Source organism: Lolium rigidum, chromosome 2, assembly GCF_022539505.1.
Source record: "Lolium rigidum isolate FL_2022 chromosome 2, APGP_CSIRO_Lrig_0.1, whole genome shotgun sequence".
Lineage (NCBI taxonomy): Eukaryota > Viridiplantae > Streptophyta > Magnoliopsida > Poales > Poaceae > Lolium > Lolium rigidum.
In genome coordinates this window covers 35,976,530-35,995,240 of record NC_061509.1, presented here as the reverse complement: position 1 = coordinate 35,995,240, position 18,711 = coordinate 35,976,530, and the positions used below count along the sequence as shown (strand labels likewise).

Genomic DNA, 18,711 nt, shown 5'->3' with positions numbered 1-18,711 from the left:
GCGTGTCCGGCTGCTGCTCGACGCCACGCCATGATGCACGCCAAGTGGGAAGGGCAGTCGATGGAGCTCCCCGCGACGCTGACGAAGCAAACCATCCCGCCGCCGACGCGGACCATGGCCGTGGAGGCCCTGCTCCTCCACGCCACCAGAGTTTGTGGCGACAAGATCGCCTCCATCGATGAGGATGCGCGCCATCGAGTCGTGACACAGAGCACGCGCCTTCGACAAGGATAGAACGGCCCCGCCGGAGCTGCATATATGTAGCCCGTCGGCGTACACCGCTCAACATATTCCGGTGTGCTCCAAGGGCCATGCACGCGTACCCCATGCGTGTGTGTACGTATGCTGCCTCCCGCTAAGCACAAGAAGACCAAGATCTATGCGCTTAGCACCCTGCCGGTGAACATGTTCATCGCCAAGCACGTCTACTACGACCTCGCCGGCACTACCAATTCGAGATCGGAGCATGCAGCCTCGTCAGGGTTGCCGTCGAGACGGCCACTCAAAGGCTCCGTGTCGTCATTATATTGTCGGCCGATACAGCGCCGACGCCAACGGTAGCGACACACCGCGCCAGGAGCTACGCGAGCATCACCAGCACGATGCCGGAGCCACGCCGTCAACATGAAACCGGACCAGCGCCGAGGGCAGCTGACCACCATGTGACATTCCATGTTGGTCGGCACCTTACCTTACACACGTCGAGCGCTAAAGGAAGAGAAGCAAGGCATTTCACTTAGCTAGAAATGCCCAACACGTTTGAAGGAGTACCAGCCGACGGTGCTTTGATTCATCCAACCAAGGTACGTAAATACAAATTGATTATTTAACTACATGTGTTTTGGTATATCAGGTATGAATGGATTGCCTCGATCGCCAAGGACGTCCTGGAGCCAGCTTCGTCGCGCCCGCAGCTGGGTTCTCGTAGCATACACATCCATGCAGTGGCGAGACATCATTATGCGGCCCATCAACCAGCATCAGCCTATAACTGCATCAACAAATCGGCATACTCTTCGTCGACTTCTTCCAGCGAGAATGCCAACTACATCGGCATGCTGCTATTCGTCTACGTCAACCGACTACTCTAGTCGAGTCACATGACCACGACACATCAAGCCTCCATGGACCCGTGCACACCCTCCGGCATCACAAGATCTACATCGCCAAGTTCATACATCATCGTCGTCAAGCCGCACCACCACACCGTCATGCGGCATCGTCCAAGTCTACTTCGACTCCTACATCAACCCTCTTCCCCAACATCGGCCTAGCACCGACGAGGCGACGCCGCTCCACCGACATGTCTTTTCTTCGATGAATCAAACCATTTCTTGCCGGGCACCGACGAGGCGAAGGCAGGACATCAAGTCCGACACCGACAAGGCGGACACCACCAGGCCTGGCACCGACGAGGCGAAGGCCGCCCATCCGTCCGAGCCGACGAGGCCGGACATCTTCATCATCGGACATCGACAAGCCGCAGAGTATGGCTAAGCATCGCCGGGGCGACGGACGTACCGTCCCGCTTTCCACTTCACCATCACATCATCATCGTCTACGCCAAGTGCATGGAGAAGACGAGACTTGAAGACAACGACCATTGCAGCAGCTTAATCGGAGGTGGTCCGCGGCGTTGACTCGCGGACGTAATTAATCGGGAGCCTTCCGAGGCCCCGTGAACCAGAACACACAATCGTCCAAGTCATATCGGCCGCGCTAGCAGGCCACGGAGCGCATATGTAAAGGGATCTTGTAATTTCGTTTCTTCATTGAGAGATTAATAAAAATACATGTTTCCCTATATTTTATTTGTGTACTTATGTACACTGGCACGCCCGCACATTTGTTTCCCCTGGCGCGTAGCGTGTTCGCGACGATGATGATGTCCACCTAGCTCCTGGTGCGCATGGTGTGTCGCAGCCCCAGAGTCGGTGCCATAATGACGAAGGAGGTCTCTGTGGTGATCACGATGGCGAGGACTTGGCGCCACATTGGTGGCGCACGTGCGTTTATGGGCATCGATGGGCTCGATGAAGGCCAAGTTCACTATCACCGGGTGCACGCCGATGGGCTGTAGATGGAAGCTCTAGCGGCGGCGTCCTCGTCGATGGAGGCAATCTTGTTCGCAGCGGCCTGTGGTCGCGTCGAGGAGCAGGACCTCCAAGGCCATGGTTGGCATCGTCGGTGCGACGGCTAGCTTGCCTTGTCAGCGTCGCGGAGAGCTTTGCTTGATGTGCATCATGGCGTGGCATCGGGTCGCTGCTAGACACGTCATGTTGCCGACGTCGTCCTTGACATCTGCCGATAGGCGACCTCCGTCTTCAAGTTGGGCGTCCGTTCTGCCGCACCAGGTCTCTGCATCATGGCTCCAGGGCGTGTGCTTGGCGCATCATCCACCGTCTCCGGCCTCCGGATGTAAGTGGGGCAGTTGCCGTCGTTTGGGCGCGTGTAATAGTTCGCCGCCGCCGTGTACCAACTTGGCGCGTTGTCCGCTGCCAGTGGTCTTGCTGGTGTCGCATCTCGGCGGCACAGCGTGCATTTCTGCAACGGCTGGCATCACCGGTGCATGCCATGGGCTACCTGTAGATAGCTTCGGTGAGACCATTCGCGTCGACAGAGCTGATCTTGTTTGTCCCGGATGAAGACGGCCTCCATTGGTCTTGTCAGCGTCATCGGTGTGATGGCGCCGGGCTGTACGCCGGCAGCCTTGACGTCATCATCGGTGGCATGGCGTGGAGTTGAAGAAGGCGTCGCGCTGCACGCCGGCAACCCCGGGCGTTGTCGTCGCGCCCCATAAGAGTGGTGGTGATGGCGCCGCGCTGCACGCCGGCAGCCTCGGCACGGACGTCGTCGCCGTGCTTCACGAATGTGGTGTTGCTGGCGCCACGCTGTACGCCGGCAGCCTCGTCAAGGTCGTCGTCGTCGCGCCTCGCGGGTGCCATGGAGATGGCGCTGCGCCGCATGGTGGCAGCCACATCACTGACGTCGTCGTCGTGTCTCGCGGGAGTGGTGTTGATGGCGCCGCACTACAAGCCGACGGCCTCATCACGAACGTCATCGTCGCGGCTCACGTGTGCCATGGAGTTGATGGCGCCGCGCTACACGCTGGCAGCCTCGTCGCGGACGTCGTCGTCGCGCCTCGCGGGTGTGGTGTTGATGGCGCCATGCTACGCGCCGGTAGCCTCGTCTTGGCCCGACGCCAAGTTTATGACGATCGGCTCACTGTTGGTGTCGCAGCAAGCTCCGTCGGCTACCTTTCCAGCTTGATGCGCATCATGACGTGGCGTGGGATCCCTGCCAGTCACGACGCGTCGCCGACGTCTTCGACCTCCAGTGATTGGCCACCTCCGGCTTCACGTCGTGGGGCTCGTCAGATCCCTGTGTTCTTCTCTTGTTAGGCGCGTGGTCCGCTGCCGCTTGTTTCTTGTGTGTATCCTCCCTTCAGCGCTCGGCTGGTCAGCTCAATTTATAGGCGAGTGCTAAGCCGAAACAGATAACGCCACGCTGCGCGGGCGCCGTTGCAGAGTTGTTATGCTGTTGCTCTATTTACGGCTCGGACGCAGGGATATGCTTATCTTATCCCGCAGCTAGCCAGAGCCTCATTCATTAAGAACGTGGCTAGGCAGCATCCACCCCATCCGGGTGCTTCTTTGTGGAACCTAGCACTCGTTTAAAAAAGGAAAGGCCCCACATCCAAAAATGTAAAGATTATGATTGCTCATAGAAATTGTCCTGTAATCACCTCATGTGCATTTAATTTCATGCGAAGAAAATTTTAAAAAGTCATAACTTTTAAACCGTGAGTTCGAGTTGCATTTCGTTTTCTCCGTTGGGCCTCTCGCGACAAGATTTTCGAAACTATATCTCATTTGTATATGTTTTGATAAACTTTTTTTTTTGAAACCAACTCAGTTGTTACAGAAAAGCAACTCAGTTTTTCGGAAAACCAACTCGGTTAGACACGTAAATTCACGATATGGTGCTAGCAGATTTAGGGATGGTGCTAGGGAACTTAGGCATGATCTTAGTCAACTTAGTACTAGTAGTAAGCAACTTCAACATCGTGATAGCCATCCCCATTGTAGGCAAATTACGCAAGATGCAACTTCACATATGGGTATGCAACTTAGCACTAGGAGTATACAACTTAACAATAATGATTATGAAACTTAACACTACCAGCTATACAACTGAGAAAACAAGTAAACAACTTAAGGGCAGTTGTATGCAACTCCATTAAGAAACTACAAAACCTTACAAGAGTAATGCTAGCCGACTTAGTACTACCAATATGTGGATTAGGCACGTTGATAGGCAAGTTCACTATATTTTTGTATTTTGTAGGCAACTTAGTTTTCTAGATACTCAACGGAAATACTTTTGTACACCCACGCATGGGTGTGGGTGTTTTCACAACAAATATTTTTACTTGTTTTTTATATTTTAAAATAAACTTAAATTTTACTTTTCTAATAGGTATATCTACACCTATGAGCCAAAACGTTTTGTCCCAGATTTTAGCTACTACCCACGAATAAAGTAGTACTCCTACTTAAATCTGAGATGGAGAAAGTAGTACTCCAGCATGCTCAACCGAGCGTGCACGCACGCACATCGGAACATGCACCGGCCGCCTCGCCTCCCATGCGTCCTCGACGGCGGCGATGCTGCCCACCCTCCTCTCCTCTGTCTACGCCTCCCCTACTCTTCTTGGCGCCTCCCCTCAAGCCCTGCACCCAACACCATGTCTTTATGCTCCTTTTCCAACCTGGAGCTCCACCACCGACCGAACACCGAAGTTGGTCGGTTTACCCGATCTAGCGGCACCGGACCTATGGCGTGATAGATTGTTCAAGGCAAACTCGAATCGGACATGGGCACCTCCATGAATGTTGGGAAAAATCAACTCTCCTAGGATTTTTTTGTCGATGTTACATACCACATTGCGATTTGTTACATGTGTACATAATTTTTGATGTGTTAGTATGGGCAAAGTGCTACACTGATTTTGTACGTATGCAACGTAGAGATTGCACCAATGTTACACACGTTTTCCTATAATGTTGGATAAGTTAGAGAAAAATGTTAGTACTGGAAATAAATATTACAAAATGCATACGCAGAGAAAAGTGTCCTCGTCTTCTAATTCCTTCCATTCGACCAAGGAATTCTCTATAATAATTCGCAAATCCAAATCGCTAATTGTTCTCTAATAGCACCTCGCTCCTCGTTGCAATTTCCTGATTTCGAAATGTTGCAAAGCTTGGGGTAGAAAAAAAAGGGAGAAATGCTGTGGTTACAGGATGCAATTTCCTCTTCAAATAAACCTCGTAATCGTAAAAAAAAAGTTGGTTTTTTAGTGCTGGGCCTAGCAAAAGAGAAATCGCCGTATACTAGGCCTTCCAACTTCTCAAGAGGTTTAAAAGATTCGCGAGTCGCGACTTGAAAAGGCTATTGGAAAAAATATTCGAGAAAAATATTACATACGTTGAAACAAAAGATGAAACATACAAACCAATTTTGTACCATGACCGGACGATAGCCATCAGTGGGTTTTTCCTTTGGGCCAGACTACATCGAGGTCGACCTCGAAATTACCTTACACCGAGGTCACCCGACCAGTCTTTGTCCTTTCTAATTAAGGAAAGATCATCTTCCCGCCTCTTTCCAAAAAGAGCACCTCGGTGCCAACCTCCAATTCCTGGGAAGCCAAATCACGTTTTTCCTTTTTTTTTACCCTAGCTTGTCTGTTGCCATTTCAGACACCTATCGGTCACATTCTCTGCCAACTTTCGTGTCGGCATAATTTCACTTCCATCCTAGGTGAGTTACATCATAATAATTTCAAAAACATTCCATGAGTTACATTGACAATAATAATAGACTACCATCCTGGGTGAGTTACATCGCAGTAATTTCGCTACCATCCTTGCAAGTTACATTGGTAAATAAAAATAACTACCATGCCATCCCAGGTTAGTTACATCGCAGATGAGTTACATTGATGATAAAAATAAAATACCGTTACATCACAATAATTCCACTAACATCCTGGTGAGTTACGTTGGTGATAAAAATGAACTACCATTACATCGCAGTAATTTAACTAGCATCCCAGTCAGTTACATTGATGATAAAATAAACTACCATCCCCAACAAGTTACATCGCTGTAATTCAATTAACATTGTACCTCATAATGAAAGAACTAAAAAAATCCCATCCCACAAAAAATACATCTATATGTGTGACAACACCTACAGTATTCATTCAATCCCCAAAAATACATTTCTATCAGTGTAAAAAAATAACATATAAATATGACACACTCTTTCTCCGTTTTAGGTACAAATCCCACCCTTGAAAATTACATCTAATACAAAAGGACGCATATTGTTTATCAAAGCACAAAGGCATCATATTACATATAGGACAGAACCTAAAACCTCCCATCTAGTCAAAATTAAAACATTTGATTACATCTAGAAACAGGATATGGAATCTGACACACAACAAAAAGCTGGAGTTACATCTACAAAAAGCATTACAGTAACCACATCGTACAAACGGTCATATGAGCTTTGACATCAGTACAAATGCATAAGCAGAGGCAGATTGAGTAGTAGTACACACTACTGGTAGTACGCGCAGATCAGTTTGAGTAGTACTACATACATGTGGATTGCGAACCCATGGCAGAGGAAGGAGCTGCCAGCGACACAGATGGTCTAGAGGCCCTCGACAAGGTCGAGGTGCGGCGACCCCGCGAGTAGCGGCAAGTCACCGGTCCTCCAGTAACGGAGCTGCGTGGTGATGGCAGCAGTGGTGGCTCGGTCATGGAAGTCTCCGCAAGGCAATGATTGGCGGGATCCTGTTGGTGGAAGGGCTTGTGGTTCACAAACGGCTTGATCTGGTACAGCCACATGCCTTAGTCAATGAGGCAGGGTGAGAAATAAAATCTTGGGCGGGCAGAGGAAGGAGGAAGGAGGAAGAAGGTACGTACGGATGTGTGGTGGTGAAAGAGTGACGGAGAGCTGCTTGGCGTAGAGGCCAAACGGGAACAGCAGCGAGCTGTTCTGTCTAGTAGGGAGGGACACCAGCACCGCCACCAACGAACTGATGTTGCCCTGTCCCTACAGGTACCGGAGGTGAGCCTTCACCCTGGATGATGGTTGCAAGCGATCTTCCGTCTCTCGCCACCTTGCTTTTAGCCAGAATGAGGTCAGGCAGGAATTAAATATATATGTGCATTGTTTTATTTTCTGTTCACACCATGTATTTGTTCTTGGAGAAACGAGTGGTTATACCTTCAACATCCACAAGTAGTTTTCAATTATGGACATAGCTGATGAGCGGTACCAAGAGCTGAAAAGGTTGTAGTGATTCAGGTAGTGGTAAAGGAGATACAAGTCCCTCCTCTTCTCAAAGCCTGGCTGTTTCTGCATCAGCTGGATACAAGTTCAGTACGTTACATTAAAACTTTCTATAAAAATAGTAAATTGAGTGGCTAAAGTTCAGTATGTTACATTTAAACTTTCTATAAAAACAGTATATTGAGTAGTCACTCGGTACAAGACATGATAATTAAAATAGGAAGAGAGAAAGATAATTGAGTATCCACCTTAGGGGAATGAACTCAATGAGTACAGCTAAAGATGAGGGACATTTTTTTATCAAGAGTGGTACACAAATTGCATCACAATTTATCACAAAGTAGGCAATCAGTTTTCAAGTAGCAACCAGACAACCCTTTGAGCATTTCAAATGATGGCAAGTGAATTATGTATCTGCATGTGCTGTACATATGTGGATCAAAATGAATTGTGGATACCTCAAAATAGGAATGTTATAGCATGCCCCTCCAGATCCAGCACACCATGACATCCCAAACTCTACTTCATTGTGTCCATCTGCAGTTAAAGAAGAAGTGATAAGGTACTGCATATGGTTTTTACATGTAACACTTGCTCATTGGAAAGAACTAAGCATTCTACTGCTTCCAGGTACTTGAAACTTTTCAGAACATATACCTTACCACAGGATGTCACCGGTGAAGCGAGGATGTAGCCCGGAAACAAGAGGATGTAGCCGGGGGAATAAGGATCTGTCCGGCGGCGCGAGGAAGTAGCCGGGGACTCGAAGAGCGCAACGATGTAGTCGGCGGGCCCCCGGTCACCAGGCGACTCATACTCGCCAGGGCCTTGTATTGCTGGTCCACGAGTCCCTTGTGGAACGAGGACGAGATCCCGACAGACCACGCAGGAAGCTGGTAGTCTGGTACCGCCTCACGGTGAAGGCCGCCTCCGGTGCCGTGTCGCGGATCAGCTAGTGGTTGTGCAAGGGGGCGGCGTGCTGGACCGGAAACCTGCTGCTGGAATGGGGATTCGAGGGTCGTGGCGTGGGCTGTCTGTGCTGCGATTGTTGCGGTGGGAGCCGCCGGCGAGATCTCTCACACGGCGGCGCAAATAGGCGGGGAGGGTAGCTGTGATTGCTGCGGACTGCGGTGGAGATGGGGATAAGGTGAGAAGACACGAAGGTAGGTGAAATTGGGAACGGGGTAATCGGGATTTGTTTTTGCCACGAGGCATTGCTCCATCCGCGCGGTCCGTACACAATCGTGTGGTTGACAGTGTGACCTCGCTGGAAGCAAAGAACGAGGTCAACCTAGAGTTAGAATTTGCGTTTTCCTTTTAACATTGCCATCAGTGGTTTCTAGTTTCGGCACTGGCACCGGCTCTGATTCAGAAATCGTTTCCTTATCTGACTCAACTTCACCTTACCTTATTTCTTTGAAATTATACCTAACGACGGCCACACAAGCGGATCGATCGCTTGCAGCTATTATACATCCAAAGTAATCGTCGGCCCTTACCGCCACACGCGCACGCCATGGCTCCATGCAAACGCCGACGAGGAAACACATGCGCGGCGGCGGCGGAGACTCCGATTGCGTGGACGCTGCCGGCAGAGCTGATGCTCGAGATCGTCGCGCGCTCCGATCCCGGCACCCTCGTCCGTTTCGCCGCCACCTGCAAGCTGCTGCGCCGCGACGTCCTCTGCCCTTCTTTCCTCCGCCGCGACGACGTCGGCCGGCAAGCCGCTCCCTGCATCCTCGCCTATCTTCGCACCTACAGCGGCAATCCCCCAACCCTAGTCCACCCGTCCACGGCCGTCGCCGCATCCTTCTGCCGCGACCACCTCTGGCGCGCGCGCGTCATGGCGCGCAAGAAGGCCGGCAGCCTCCTCGAGGAATACAGACCCGTGGCGTCCCGCCGCGGCCTGGTCCTCCTCCTCCGCCGGAACTTGAGGAACCGACCCAAGTTCAAGCGCTGCTCCGACATGTGCGTCTACGACCCCATGACCGGCGCACGCACCTTCCACTCCCGTCAGCCGGTTATCAAGAGCAACCCGGTGCGTGACCACGAGTACGTCCTGCTCACCGCGGCCGACGGCATCGGCTGCTCCTTCATGCTGCTCGTCGCTGATTTCTACGGACGCAGCATCACAGTGCAGACGGCCTCGTCCTGTGGCACCTGGGGGCCTCTCACGTATGTCGAGGACGAAGATCGCTGGTGGACCTTCGTCACACAGGATCGTGACCCTGCCGTCCTCCGCGGCGGCGTCATCCACTGGCTGGGAGGCGTCACACGTACCGAAATCCTAAGCTACAGCTTGGGCACACGGAAGACGGGCTCGGTGAAGCCACCGCCCACCACCAGCATTTTTAACGAGCTCCTCTTGGCAACATCGTCGGACGGTGAACTTCTGAAACTATTCGGCATTAAAGGCTTCGTGATCTCCGTGTGGCTACAGCTCCCGGCGTCAGCAGATGGTGGCCGTGGTTGGGCGCTGGAGGCCGTGATCAACATGGAGGAAAAGTTCCGGTTGGTGGACCCTGACTTCCCTCCCGGCGCCGGCCCTGACGTACCCATTGTGTTTCAGGGCTTCGGGAAAAGGACCGGCGATGTGGTGTTGCTCCGGATACGTAGGCCACGTTTTTCTTTTTATGACCTCATTGTCCTTGACCTGAAGACGAAGGATATGCACATGCAAAAGTGCGACGGGCAGTTCTTGGAGATCGACCTAGCATCTCGCTTACAAAACACGAAAATATTTTCCTAGCTAATAAGGCCATGTACAATGCAGAGACGCTTGTTCGGGTGCTTATAGAAATAAGGACGAGGATTCAGCGAGTTGCTCTTGTGCTAGCGTCTCTGTCTCCATCTCCTGACCAAAATCCTGCATCTTGTATATGAATTTTACTAGTACCTCGAGTGGTGCATGTCTACCTGCTATCGAAACATTTTTTTTTTCATTTCATAAGTCCGGTATATTTTTCCAAAATGATTTTGGTCATTATGGGCTCCCCTTCTCAGATTTGGGTCAACAATAATTGTCCTGATTTCTGGGTTTTTTTTTCCAAACATAGTACAAATATAAACGCTCACAAATAGTTATATACACTCACCCCTATAAAGATACAAACGCACATCCTGCCTTTATAAGCACCTCCGAGAGACTGGGACCAAGAAATTGATCCAACAAGTCTTGAAATTGACAAAATCATCGTACGAGTCTCGTTGTCGATGGAAACGCCGCCTCTCACTTAAAAATATTATGCCTTTATAATAATTTATAATATACGATTTGAGTTGCTCATGGCCTTCAATCATTGTCAGAATACGTAACGTAGTCTAATTGTAATCTAACATGTACTTGACCTCTGTACGTCTGTTGATGTCTATATATATATAAAAGCCAGGATCCCACGCTGTGTGCGTTGAGGTATCCCCCAATATTGTCTTGTCTATTGTTTACATGGTATCAGCCAGACCCTGGTTCTAAACCCTAGCCGCCGCCGCCTAGATCGCCGCTGCCGCCGTCATGGGTTCTTCCGTTGCATCTACGAGCTCTGCCCTCGCCGCCCTTCTTCCCTCCTCGGCGCTGCCGCTGTCCGCGACCGCGTTGACCACTGCCCCGTCGCCGATCCACTTCGGCAATCAGATCACCGTCAAGCTTGCCGCCGCCAATCATCTGTTCTGGCGCGCGCAGGTTGTGTCTCAACTTCAGAGCCACCTGCTGCATGGCTATGTCGAGGGCACCTTCCCATGTCCTCCCTCTCATGTCGCCGTCCCTGCGACGGACTCTGCTCCCGCCGGCCAGGTCATCAACCCGGCCTATGCGGCCTGGATCCAACAAGATCAGGCGATCCTGAACGCCTTCCTCTCCTCTTCGTCCATCGAGGTCGGCAGCATGATCATGTTCGCCAAAACCTCGCGGGAGGCGTGGATCACCATCGAGAACAGCTTCGCTGCTCAGTCTTCGGCGCGATCTACTCAACTGCGTGATCAGTTGCGCGAGACTCACAAGCTGAACCAGCCCATGTCTGTCTACTACAACAAGGTGAAGACGATCACCGACACGCTTGCGTCGATCGGCCAACCCCTCCGTCCCGAGGAATTCGTCTCCGCCGTTTTTCATGGTCTTGATGAGGACTATGACTCTCTGGCCGAAGTTGTTCAGGATCGCACTATCCCGATCCCTGAGCATGATCTATATGCTCGACTGATGTCCACCGAGCAACGCAAGGAAGCACGCCGCTCTACTGTCGTCGGAGGTGTCCACTCCGCCAATGCTGCGAAAACAGGCGGGTACAAGCCTCCTCGCCCCGCTGCACCGACTCCGCCGCCCTCCACCTACCGTCCGCCCTCTGGGGCTGGGTCGGGGTCTCGTCCTCCTGCTCCAGGAGGCACTGGAGGTGGCTCCTATGGCCGTGGCACTAGCCCGCGGCCCCACTGTCAACTCTGCGATGAAGCTGGTCATCTCGCTGCGCGCTGCTTCAAGCGTTTTCAGCGCTCGTTCCTTGGTGTTGGTAATGATGGCCGCTATCTTGAGCGCCAACTTGCTCAGGCCAACACTGCCTATCACGCGCCACAGGGTCAGACCTCGACCCTCCCTGTGGATCCAACGTGGTATGCTGATACGGGCGCCACCGACCATCTCACCGGTCAACTTGAGAAGCTGCACATGAAGGAGCCGTACCGGGGACAGGAGCAAGTTCACACGGCCAACGGGGAAGGTATGCGTATTTCTCATATTGGTCAAGCTCTTATTCCCACTCCTTCATCTAGGCACCTACACCTTCGTAATGTCTTACATGTTCCTACTGTCACTAAAAATCTACTCTCTGTTCGTCGATTTACTTATGATAATCGTGTCTACATTGAGTTTCATCCTAATAGTCTTTTTGTAAAGGACCTGCTCACGGGGGCCATTCTGCTTAGAGGCCGGGTTCGTGGTGGCCTCTACACACTTGACGCTCCACTCAACAACACATGTCTTAAACAAGTCTTCAGCGCTCTTAAAGCTTCGTCTACTCAGTGGCATGCTCGCCTAGGTCATCCAGCTATGCAGATTGTGCACCATGTACTTCATCATCATCAGTTACCGTCTGAGTCCAATAAATTAGTGTCCGTGTGTGATGCCTGTCAACAGGGCAAAAGTCATCAGCTACCTTTTCCTATTTCCACTCATGTAATAAATTCTCCTTTGGAACTTATTTATTCTGATGTCTGGGGTCCTGCCCAGCCATCTGTCAGTGGTCACACTTATTATGTCAGTTTTGTGGATGCTTATAGTCGCTTTACTTGGCTTTATTTGATTAAACGCAAAAGTGATGTCTTTGAGGTGTTTCGTCAGTATCAAGCTCATGTTGAACGCCTTCTAGGTTACAAAATTAAACATGTCCAATCTGATTGGGGGGGTGAGTATGTTAAGTTAAATGAGTTCTTTCAACAACTTGGTATTACCCATCGAGTTTCATGTCCTCACACCCACCAGCAGAATGGCAGTGCTGAGCGCAAGCACCGTCACATTGTTGAAACAGGCATTACCCTTCTTGCCCATGCATCTCTTCCTTTTTGCTATTGGAGTGATGCCTTCACCACTGCTTGTTTCCTCATTAATCGCATGCCTACTCGAGTTATTAATATGCAAACTCCTCTTGAACGTTTGTTGGGTGAAGTTCCTGATTACACCTTCTTCAAGGTCTTTGGGTGTGCGTGTTGGCCCAACCTTCGCCCATATAACAAGCATAAACTTGAGTTTCGTTCCAAAAAATGTGTATTCTTGGGATATAGTCCACTTCATAAAGGGTACAAGTGTCTCCATGTTCCCACTAATCGTGTCTATATTAGTCGTGATGTTGTCTTCGATGAGAATTTGTTCCCTTTTTCTGCCTTGCCTACCTCCACATCTCCATCTCTGTCCTCGTCTTTACCCACCTCGCTTGACCAATTTGAAGATATTGCGCATGCTCCTGTTTTGCTTCCTAATCATGGTGCAGGTATTGGTCGCGGTGCTCGCCTTGAGGTGCTCTCTGAATCCCCTTCATCGTCTGAGGACACCTCCTCCTCTCCTGCGTCGTCGTCGCCTCCGACGGACGTCGATCACATGCAGGCGACGCCTCCGCATGGCTCTCCGTCTACGCCCGGTCCAGTGCACCGCACGGCCCCTCCAGTGCGTGGCTCTGGAGATCAACTCCGGCTCACGTACGAGCCGGCTACTCCTGCAGGCTCGGCTTCTCCGACCGTGTCGCCGACCGTCTCGGACTCCGTGACCCCGTCATCCTCCCCTGCACCAACAGACATGTCTGCCGAGTCAGCAGGATCGTCTTCGGGATCTGTGCCCGGCTCCCCTGCACCGACCGCTCCACCGGCTGCTCCTGTGCAGCCGGATCCTATGCGCCCGGTTACTCGCCTCTTGCGAGGTGTGCGTCAACCCAAACAACGGACAGATGGCACTGTTGCCTGGTTAGCAGCGTGTATGGCTGATGCTGCTGCTGACCCTCACTCGCAACCGCATCATTTTCGGGCTGCTCTTGGTGTTCCTCACTGGCGTACAGCAATGGAGCAAGAGTTTGAGGCCTTGCTTCGTAACAACACCTGGCGTCTTGTTCCACCATCATCTGGTGTCAATGTCATTGATTCTAAGTGGATTTTCAAAGTAAAGCGACATGCTAATGGCCAAGTGGAAAGATACAAAGCTAGATTGGTCGCCAAGGGATTTAAACAGCGATATGGTCTCGATTATGAAGACACCTTCAGCCCAGTAGTCTGTTGCTCTCTCTTGCTGTCTCCCGTGGCTGGTTTCTCCGTCAGTTGGATGTCCAAAATGCGTTTCTACATGGAGTTCTTGAAGAGGAGGTGTTTATGCGGCAACCTCCTGGTTTTGAGGATCCTCAGCGGCCTCACCACTTGTGCAGATTGGAAAAGGCGCTATATGGCCTTAAACAGGCTCCTCGAGCCTGGCATGCTCGTCTGGGTGCTGTTCTTCGTCAGCATGGGTTTGTACCATCCACTGCTGACACGTCTCTATTTATTTGCCAGCGCCCTGATGTTACTACCTATCTTCTGGTATATGTCGACGACATTATTGTGCTCAGCTCACAGTCTATGGCCATTGATCGATTGGTTCTTGGACTCCGTCAAGCATTTGCTGTCAAGGACCTTGGGGCTCTCCATTACTTCCTTGGGCTTGAGGTGGCTCGGTCCTCCGCTGGCCTTCGTATTACTCAACACAAGTATGCCATAGACTTGCTTAAGCGAGCTGGCCTTCTCAAGTGCAAGCCCGTGACTACTCCTATGTCTGCCACCACCAAAATTTTTCAATTGGACAGCCCATTGCTTGGATCTGATGATGCTACAGATTATCGAAGTATTGTTGGCGGGCTTCAATACCTTACAATGACCAGACCAGATATATCTTTCTCGGTCAACCGAGTCTGTCAGTTTTTGCACTCTCCTACTGAAGAACATCTTGCTGCTGTCAAGAGAATTCTTCGCTTTGTGAAGCACACTATTGGTCATGGTTTGCTTCTCCGCCCCTCCATGTCTCCTGCCATCTCTGCTTTCTCTGATGCTGATTGGGCTGGAGATGTGGATGATCGTCGATCCACGGGGGGCTTTGCTGTGTTCTATGGAGGTAACTTAGTTGCGTGGAGTGCTCGCAAACAAGCTACAGTCTCTCGCTCCTCTACAGAAGCTGAGTATAAGGCTGTTGCTAATGCGACTGCTGAGGTCATTTGGATTGAGGCTTTGTTGAAAGAACTTGGTGTTCGACAACGGTCTCCACCTGTGTTGTGGTGTGACAACATTGGAGCTACATATCTCTCGACGAATCCAGTCTTTCATGCACGAACAAAGCATATTGAAATTGACTTTCACTTTGTCCGTGAGAGGGTTGCTCGGAAACTTCTGCAAGTTCGGTTTGTGTCTTCGAAGGATCAGCTTGCGGATATATTTACTAAACCTCTACCTCTTCCTCTCTTTGATGAGTGCAAACGCAATCTCAACATGTCCCTAGTTGAGATTGAGGGGGCTGTCAGAATACGTAACGTAGTCTAATTGTAATCTAACATGTACTTGACCTCTGTACGTCTGTTGATGTCTATATATATATAAAAACCAGGATCCCACGCTGTGTGCGTTGAGGTATCCCCCAATATTGTCTTGTCTATTGTTTACAATCATACCTCGCCATGTACAAGGGAATGAATGTGTTTCCTCCTGCGTCTGCCAGTTGCAACACTATGAAAGTATCTTCTATTTGAGTTGACCGTTGGTACCAGTGGCGGAGCGTGACGAGATTTTTTTTAGCTATGCACCCAAATTTTGCTGCAAATTCAAATTATATTCATTATTACAAGAGCTGATTTTCAAGTTTGAAATACAAGTTCTATGCACGGGACTTGACCTAGCGAGTAAGGGAGGGAAAATATTCTGCAATGATTTCTTGATTCAGATAGGATTTACATATAAGGACAATTTTCACACTCTTCTAGACTTTTTTCGCGAAAACGCAAAAGCCTTGCGTTTCGATGCATTGATAGAAAAAGAAGAGTATGTACAAGCCCGAGTACGGACACAACACGCCATACAACTCGACCCAAGAAAGAGGAAAAAGGATAATCTAGGGGAGTAGTTGGCGCACCCCTCGGGCTCCCGCGTCCGCCCATAGCCGCGTCTCGGCCACTAAGTCGTTGAACAAGGATATCACGGAGGGTCGCACGTTGTTAAAGACTACCGCGTTCCGATGCTTCCAGATCCACCATGCCGTGAGCATGATAACCGACACCACTCCGCGAAATCACCCTCAACCGTGAGACGTCCAACTATCGGCGGCCCCGGACAGGCTGATTTGGCGTTGGACGACGGATGACCAGTACTCAGCTGGCTCCTGCTATGACACCCTCTTCCAGGGGGCGGTCATCTCAGGTTCCTGGAAGTTTAACTTGAAATCCTGGACGCCGCCTAAGGTGAAGTTCTTTGTTTGTCTGGCCTGCCTCGACAAATGCTGAATGGGAGAGAGACTGGCACAGCGTGGCCTCCCACACGCGCCTAGATGCTCGGGGGCGTTGCCGAACATGACTCTTCTAGACTTCGAGTTCCATTTGTAAACAATGGCGAGCCTGTCTCCGTCTCCACCGATGTCCCAAGCCCCAAGGAGTAACCTAGTGCTAGTGTTTATATTTAAGCTCTGCCGAACATGACACATCCCATCGCACAACCAAGAATCATCAATGTATTGAGATGGGAAGTAAAGTCGGGATGTGAGATGGAGGTCTCTTTCTTCCTGCGCTCCGTTGTGGTTGATTGGCAACACGGAAACAAATGACTGTCGATGGAACCAGAGAACATGCCTAGAGAAGTGCGTGCGTTGTGCGTTGTTTTTAGAAGGGGGTGGGTCGCAGCCCTCCAAGGCGCTTCGCCAGTGGTTGGTACTATTTGAATTCCTCTTCTCGTAAAAGACTAGTAATGTGTCTAATGGATTGACTTTTAAGTTTAATCTCTTGCGTGGATATTGTTCGAACTTCTGCAATAGCCTCTACCTCATCAATAATGGATGATAAGTGAAGCTTATCTTTTTTTCATGCTGCCCATATATGTGCATCTTTTATCCTCCAAGGTGTTTACGCATTGCGCTCCTTTTGGATAGAATTATGGCGGGCCACTGGTCTCTCCCATGCCATTTTAACCATATCAAAAAAAAACTTCACGATGTAGCCAACTATGTTCAAACTTGAAATGACTTTTACACGCTGGTGTTCCCGTGGTTAGTATTATAGGAGCATGGTCCGACAAGGTCTCAATACGCGCAAGGGCCCGTACCGTGACCAGTGGAAATTTAGATCCCTTGTTTGTGTCCATAAGTACACGGTTCAACTTCTCGTATGTGTCTTTGAAAGGCTATATACCCAAGTGAACTGCCTGCCAATCATTGAAATCTCTCTAAGATCCAGACTGTTAATGACATCGTTGAATAGGAAATTTCTATGGTTACCGTATCAACATTTACTCTTTTCATGTGAGAATCTTGGCAAAATAAAATCCCCTCCTATAAGAATAAGCTCTAGTATAGAGGCATCATCATCCTCGCTTCATTTCGAAAAAATGTCTCAAGGTTAGGAGCAGACATCCTACGCCCACAGATTCGCTGCAAACTGGGGAGCTCATGCAGGTGGATGTGCCTCAAATTGGGCACTTCAACTACATCCTTCCCTTGAAGCTATGAGTCCAAAGGGAATACCTCCTTCAGGTCACCACAGTACAATATCTCGAGGGTCTCTAGTGAACGCAAGACGATGTTTGTCACAAATATGAAAAAGGGGAGCACATGTACATGTACGAGCCTTGGGCAGTAGTCCAGGTGCAAGAAGTTCAGGTATGTGAAGTAACATTCAACTTGGTTGTCCCAAATAAAGCATGCAGAGAGGAGCTGGGATGCCCAGAATGTCTGTAGACCCCCAAACCTGTCCTCATCACCTCCCTGGGGAACAATGAAGGCCGTGTGTATCTTGGGGCATCTCTCAATCCTGCACCATCCTATCCAGTTCCATGCTGATCCGTGAGAAGGTTCAGGGATGCTGGTGATGGACGAGTTATCGTACACGTGCAGTGACTTCACCGCATTAAATATAAAATCAGGAAATAACAAACCACCAGGAGCATCCTCCAAAAGTTCATTGCCCTGCCCTTGCATGATTATCTCTATTATGATACATCTCTTCCTGGACCTCCCTATTGGTATCTTGGGGCAATCCCACATCATTATCTCTGCAACTGGGACATCTATCAAGGCATCTCCGTACCTGGAATTTATTAAGGTACTTGAATGCGGTTGGACTTGCACCAGTTTGTCAATGCTTGTTCCTTGGACGTTGCTACCACCAAGAGTGTGTGCAGTACATATATCAAGATGTACATTGCTTATTAAACCTTCCAATTTAGAAAACCACCTAAGGAGCCTTGCATCCATGAGAGAAATCTGCCACCCATACTTCAACATTTATTCTTTCTGCTTCTGGAGGGATCGATCACCATATGGATGTGAGTGTGATGCTTCCCTTCCGTCAGTTGATGTTGATGTTGAGGTGGTGTCGATCCGCAGCACCTCTGGCCAAATTTTCCCTAGTACACATGCACGGAGCTTCTTGCAACCCAGCAGGATGATCCGCTTGAGGTGTTTGGATTGTACTCCTCGAAGATCGACGGTTTTTACTTTTGTGCCTGAGAGATCCAGCTCCTCGAGACTCCCCAACAATCCTTTCAAGAACATGTTCTTCAACTCTTTGCAGCCCCTAAAGGAGATCATTTTTAACCCATCACATCCATCAACCATGACAGTCTCAAGGCTACTGTTGCTTGCAGGCC

The 18,711-nt window shown here is 50.0% G+C and overlaps 1 long non-coding RNA gene across 3 annotated transcripts; it reads right to left on the bottom strand.

The window, feature by feature from the left end:
- Positions 1-6,378: 6,378 nt before the first annotated feature.
- LOC124686230 lies at positions 6,379-8,521 on the bottom strand. Of its 3 annotated transcripts, none has more exons than XR_006997760.1 (5): positions 8,032-8,521; positions 7,833-7,911; positions 7,309-7,449; positions 7,005-7,205; positions 6,379-6,911 (listed from the first exon to the last, which is right to left on the bottom strand). It is a non-coding gene; the product is annotated as an uncharacterized LOC124686230 (long non-coding RNA). The 3 variants fall into 3 exon arrangements; XR_006997761.1 differs by having other exon boundaries at positions 7,005-7,201; XR_006997762.1 differs by having other exon boundaries at positions 8,037-8,521.
- Between the last annotated feature and the right edge of the window lie 10,190 nt (positions 8,522-18,711).